Source organism: Parasteatoda tepidariorum, chromosome 9 (genome assembly GCF_982258835.1).
Source record: "Parasteatoda tepidariorum strain Cologne lab strain chromosome 9, Ptep-v5.0, whole genome shotgun sequence".
Classification (NCBI taxonomy): domain Eukaryota; kingdom Metazoa; phylum Arthropoda; class Arachnida; order Araneae; family Theridiidae; genus Parasteatoda; species Parasteatoda tepidariorum.
Window position 1 is genome coordinate 33,547,717 of NC_141763.1, and position 6,969 is coordinate 33,554,685.

Consider the following 6,969-nt stretch of genomic DNA (forward strand, 5'->3'; position numbering starts at 1 on the left):
TGAAGTATATATATAAATTAGTATAATTATAACAAATTACTGAAATTGAATTATAAAAAAATATGAATTATTTAAAAATAAATCGGAATTATAAAATATTATATTATTATTAGAGATCATAATAGATAGGTGATCGTATAAAAATGTCATCTCCTCAAACTGTAATGAAAATATAAATACAAAATGGTGAAATAACATCACCTCAAACAAATGGTGAAATATCATCACCTCGAAATTACGGCGTATCCTTACTCAGCATGCGCGAAAACTTCAACTGTCCTTCTAGTGTATGTATAGCGGGTCTCATCTGTGCTGCTGTCGCATCTATTATTCCTCACCGCGAATTGCTTCAGTGTCTGGTCTGCTTAACAGCTTATTCAAAAAAAAAAATAGTACATGCTGCGGTAAACAGTCAGAAGGAATAGACTGAGTTAAGTGAGTAATGGCAAATCTTAAGGCAGAATTAGCTAATCATTGCCTGAAATCTCGGCATGACTTTGAAACCAAGAAGAGAAAATATTAAATCCATTTTTTATGGAGATATTGTGAATGTTGAATAAAACATGGATGAGTTTCAATTTTATAATAAAACTGTTTTCAAAAAATGCTCAATCTCAGTAGAGAAATTTTTTTCATAATCAGCAGTTATTTATGTAAAATGGATAAACATGTCTACATTGCACAAAATAAATACAGTCGGATTTTTAATTAACGAACTTGCATTTTGCGAATTTCTCTATTTTTCGAGGAACCAAGAGCATTTTGGAAATTTCTTCGTAAAATAACTTCCAAATAACGAAGTGGATTTTCTATTTAACGAACTTTTCTTTGAGATCTACTTTCCATATTTCCCAAAATATTGAAGAACCTTTCAAACTTGTTAACACATTTTATAGGGGAAATTACCTTGAATTGATTTTCGAAGCCACTTATTTTTTAGAGAAAGCAGTGAAATTTCTTTCCCTTTTTTTTGCATTTCAAACGAAAAACTCAGACAAAATTAACGGATTTTATCAGCAGCAATTAAACTTAAGTACGCACGAGGTATGTTTAAAATTACTTTTATTATAAATGCAGCTGTAATTTTATACATAAATTTAGCTTTTTAAGTTGAAAATGTATGTAGCATGATATACTGGATAATGTTTTGCTCTATTCTTGCTTTCCATGAAGATTTCTTTTGTTTTAAGATTCATAAAATAAATGGTAGATACTAGTTAAGAAGATAAAGGTGTATCAATTACTATTATAATTAGGTCTAGTGTTTATGAATTTAAAACCTGTTCTGTGTTTAAGTATTTCAAATGGTAATTTTCTATTTAACGAATTTTCCATATAACGAACTTATTATCGGGATTTAGCGACTTTGTTATATAAAGGTCCAACTGTACATCGCCTTTAATAACTTTTGTTTAAATGATGGGATTTTCATGAACTAAGTGCCAAACTTATTGATACAAAAGAGTAACCTCAAATATATTAGTTAATTAGTATCAAGTTTTAATTAAGTTACAAAATCAGGCTCAAAAACGTCATTTCTCTGAATAAACATACCTTTTTTCACCATATTTAAATTTGTGAGTATTAAATGATTATTCCAATAGTGTAGTTTGCCATACCTCGGAAAGTTTTTAAATAAATCGAAAAATTCCTTTATCCAATTACCATTTTGTATTAAAATTAAATTTTGATAATTGTTTATTATTGTTTTCATTTTATTTAATAAGAATTGAGAAATGTTCGCTTTGTAAGATACACAAATTTTTACTTTATTTTAAATTGTGAAATTCTAAATGACAAAATACAAAATTTGAACGAAATTAAACCGATAGTTTTTGAGAAATGAAGTTTCTTAAAATACAGCTTCTTTGACATTTTTTAACTCAGAAACTTTATGACAGATTTCAATTAAATTTTGCGTCCTGTCATTTAAAATTAATTCAAAATAGTGTGTCAAAGAACCGTATAACTCTAACTCTTTAACCCCTATTACATAAAATAAAATTAGAATATTATTAAAAAAAATTTTTTTACGTGGAATTATCTTTGGGGGAAAGACTTGTATAATTGTTGGCAAACATTTTTCGATTTGCTCAATTAGTTCTCGAGATATAGCGAAATACAAATACTTAATTTGTTCCCGAGATAAAGTGAAATTAGCATTAAGGCGCCCCAAACTTCCGGATGTATAAATAATGATATTAAATGAATAGAACATTCTTCTTTAAGAATTCATTAAATACAAATTTTTATCTTTTCTATGATCAAAATTTTGAATCAACTTGAGGATATCCAACCCATTTATGAGAGTAGTAGTATATATTCCGATTTACATGACCACTAAGAGAGAGCAAAAAGTCTTAATCGCTTTAATTCAAATCGTCGTTTTTTTATTGTTTACGACATTTTGCCTATTATAATTTTTTTTTTCTGTTTTTAATTAGAGTTTTCAACTCACACACAGTAAGATTACCACTTGCAACTTCTTTTCGGTTAGCTGAGCGCAAGCGAAATGTCGCCAAAAATGTAAACCTACACCAACTTTTATTTATTTATTTTCATTTATTTTAATTTCATTTATTTTAATTTTACTTATTTTTAAATACATCAAAATTAAATAAAATACACAAAATAAAGTTTAAAAAACACAACTGAACTTCCTTGTGCCTGGCTAACCCAAAAGTACTTCCTTAGTAAATTATACTACATCGCAATTTTTTGCTTGACCAAAGAAAACAATAGCAATACCATACAAAGCCATAACAAAGAAAATCATAACAATAAATAATATTGTATCACAATTCCTTTAAATAAAATAATAAACAATTTCTTATCTTAACTCTAATTTCTAAACCTGTTATAACCATCCCCTATTTTATAGGGCGTTACACTCAATATAGAGCGTTACACTCTTAAAAAGGTATTTTGTTTCGTGAAGAAACGTATCCATCTAATTGAATTATCTTAATTTAAATTCTAAATGCTAATAAAATATCTTATAAACTCTAAGTTTAGGTGTAACACATTTAATACCAATTAAAGAACACTTATTCCTTTCACCAAACTTCTAACTAAAAATACAATTTGTAATGAACTTTGATGAATTAGAACCAATTCTATTAGCTTAGCATGAAGGTAAAATACATTAACTACAATAATTACAACATAAAACATCAAGTACTTACGCTTGTAAAGGCTTGGCATCACTATATCACTCAATCATTCAAATTCTAGGGGCAAATTCCGATGTTTGGCGAAAAAAAATATATATAAGCTGTTGCTAGTGTTAAATGGAAGATCCAATTAATGTACAAAATGACATTTATTTAAATACCAGCTCATTTTTCATCATTTCTAACTCAGAACTAGACACTGACAATTCCATCCGTTCAAACGTTTTTTCATAGGAAAACATCAGAACTAACGAAAGCGTAAGAAATCCTTTGGGCGATGATATTAATACTAACTCCTTTATTTTCCTATTCTGTAACGGTAAGTCCATCTTTGAATAGTTATTTCAGTTTACACAACAAAACTCAATTTTATCTTTTCCCGTAACGAATTCACTTCACAATCTGTTAATTCTAAAATAGTTCCAAAAATGTCGTCTGCTTTTTTTAATCTAACATTGCGATGAATTTTATTATTGCTTAAGTTAGCCCTCGTTTTTTATGGCTCTTACAACTCATTTGATTTAAATTTCGAATTCTGCCCTTTAAAGTTAAATATTTTGACATAAAATTGGAAAATAATTATTAAAAATAAATTTACCTAAGAAAAATAAATTCGCGATCGCAACGCTCGAGTACGCCGTCTAGCGGGAGCCTGTAAATATCGGACATTAATTTATCACGTTTTCATTTAGTTCCATCAAAGTCATTGACTGAATCAGACGCCATTTTTTAGCAGCAAATAAGAAACAAAATTTCCCTAAGGAAAAGGCCGAAGAACTTGAAAAAAATCTCCAGAATATTAGTAAATCTTTCAGGAACAGAACACGCCAAACATTTGAAGAAAAATTCCTCAATAATTTTTAATTTCTATTATCAACAAACTTGCAACTGATGACTTCCGATTTCGGATACTGTTACAGATGTGTGTATTAAGGTAAAATGCATTTCTTCTGTCTTCAATTCATTACGAATTAAAGTGAAGTCAACATTGCTTTCGTCATTCCAGTGAATAAATATGAATTCAGAACATACAGAATTGTAATAGTTATAGCATATTCTTCTTCGTTATAGAATAGTATATATTTCTGTATCCATATAATTCGGAAAACAACAATAAAAAATTATCCAAGTTACTTGAAATAGTGCCATTTGTGCTGATTCTTAATTAATTTAAATCGTTTTCTTGGTAAGTTTTTTTTAATTTTGAAAGAATAAGTTCAACTAGAATTCAGCTATTCTGTTTTTAGCTACATATCAATTATAAAATTTTGCTGTGTAGTATGTTATCTAAAAGTAATGAAGGTATAAACTATGTATCTATTATTTGAGAATAAAGTTTTCAAACAAGGAACTTATCATTTTGGAATTCTCCGGGAATCATAAATCAGGTAAGTGCAATGATTTTTACAATAAAAAATTTGCTTGTAAATATTTTTTTTTTCATTTGATGATGGTTCTCTACAGAATGGTTTTTTACGTCTGATTAAGAACTATAAGAATAATAAAAAAAGAAACAATATGAAAGTTTTTATTTCAATGTTAAGAATTCTTAAAATCGTTTTTTTTATCCAAAGAATTCTTTATTTTCCGTTTTTTAGTTTATAATTTTTTGATAAAAATTGTTCTCAAAATACTTTTGAAAAATTAAATGGTATAACATTATGTGTTTATGTATACTTCTTGTATATTCCAATGTTTGAAATAATATGATTCAGAAAAGTATGGAATAAAAATTCGGTACTTACTTATTAACGCCACCGCCGCTACAGATTTGGCGGTTTTTAAGTGCCGCCAATCTACACTTAAAATTTTTGCGACAATTCATAAAATAAAACACTTTATTTAAAATCAAAATAGTTAATCGGATTTCGGTGGAAAATGAGCCGATATAGAGTTTAGCATAGATTCAAAACAATCATATCGCCATATGAACTCTGATGAATAAGATTCCAAATGAAATAACATTTCCAAAACGTACGTTTACCAAGATAACGTTTTATGTTGTGGGAATTGGTACATTTTCGTTTTTTCGGTAAAATATTTCCCTCCTGAAAAAATAAAATTGCATCTTGTTTTGTTTTTGGCAAATCCCAAAGACGAATATTCGTAGCACTAAAAATGGCGACAAAAAAGAATTGTTTTTTTTTTTGTTTTTGTTTCGTCAGCATTCTTTATTTTACGTTTCTTAGTTTCTAAATAATGATTTTTATTGAAACTTGAAATTTTTTGATAAAAATTGTTGTCAAAAAACGTTGTTTACAAAATTAAATTTCATAAAATTATGAGGCTTATGTATACTTTTTGTTCATTTTAATTTTTGAACTAATATGATTCTTAAAACTATGGACTGTAAAGTTTAAATGGGCCTTTCATGTTATATCATTAAATTTAGTAATACTATTTCTCGGGCATTAGGTTTTAACTCTTATAAGAATATACATATTTTTTTCTGTTAATGTACAAATATTTTTCCGATGTGTTTTGGATGTTCCTTCTTTAAAAAAAAGAGATACCATCTTGTTTTCGGTTGTATAAGAAAGGATATCAAGCATTTTTCTTTTTTAAATTTAATAAGCCACATTAAAGAAGGAACGTTGCAATGCTACACGCTACATTAAGGACGTCTCCAGAGTAACTGAATGACGGTTCATAGAAAAATCGCAGGTAAGCGTCTCATACAACAACGCCCCCTATAGTTCGTTGCGATCGCGAATAATAATTGCATAAACGAGTTTTAGAATAAATGTTTCTTTGAATATATAAAGTTTAAAACTGAAAAAACTTTTGCTTCGAGTTATCAGCTCAAATGATGCAGAAAGTAAAATTACAATAAGGGTTCAAATTTTCATTAGTTTTCCTAATTAAATCTGAGGTGAAAAAAATTCATCGAAAAATTATTAATTTTTAACGATTTTTTTTAAATAGCTTTTTCTCAAAACTAAGCTATCTTTTATTGCAACGAATTCTTTGATTCAAATTAATTGCAAAGCCCATGCAAGTTAAACAAAATTTTCAAAAATGCTACCTTAGCAGCTTTTTTATTTATTTATTTTGAAGTAAATATGCGTATTTTGTTTCACCTTTTTTTTTAAAATATCAAAGAATAAATAATAAATTAAAATAAAAATTTTATAAGACATTTTTTTTCAATTTGATTAGAAAATAATTCGATTTTGTTTGACAAAAAAAGAGGCTAATCGCTTCTGGAAAACGTGGGAAGAATCGGGTACTTGACCTCAAGAAGAAGTGAAGTGATTATGTCCAACCATTTAATTTAATTGAGTAACTGTAAGTGACGTCACATGTGTATCGAACCTGATTGGCTACAAAATTGACAAATGCTGCAATTTACCGACGATGACGTTTAATGCCAATTTCGTTTAGAGATAGAAAATTTCGGAAATGATGCTGTCGACGTTTTTCGTTGATCAAAAAGAGAATTTTTTTTCCCAATTTGAAAACGTAGTTCTTAAAACTTTAATTTATTTCATTATTTTGCTCTTATCAGTTTTGTGTTTGTTAGTTTTTTTCTTTTTTTGGCGAAAACTGGTCGACATTTCGATTGACAATAAGATGGAAATAACTTTTACTAGCAGCAATTTAGGATACAATTTCAACTTGAATTGTTACTGGCACAAAGCTATAAGTGAAATTCTCTAGACTTATTTAAGCACTCGAGCTAGACAAAAAGTGGTCAAAACTTTGATTGACAATAAATTCGATTCACAAATAAATCAGCTTCTCACGGTCGAAAAAGTATTGAAACTTTTTGAAGCACAGAAATCAGCCAAATCTG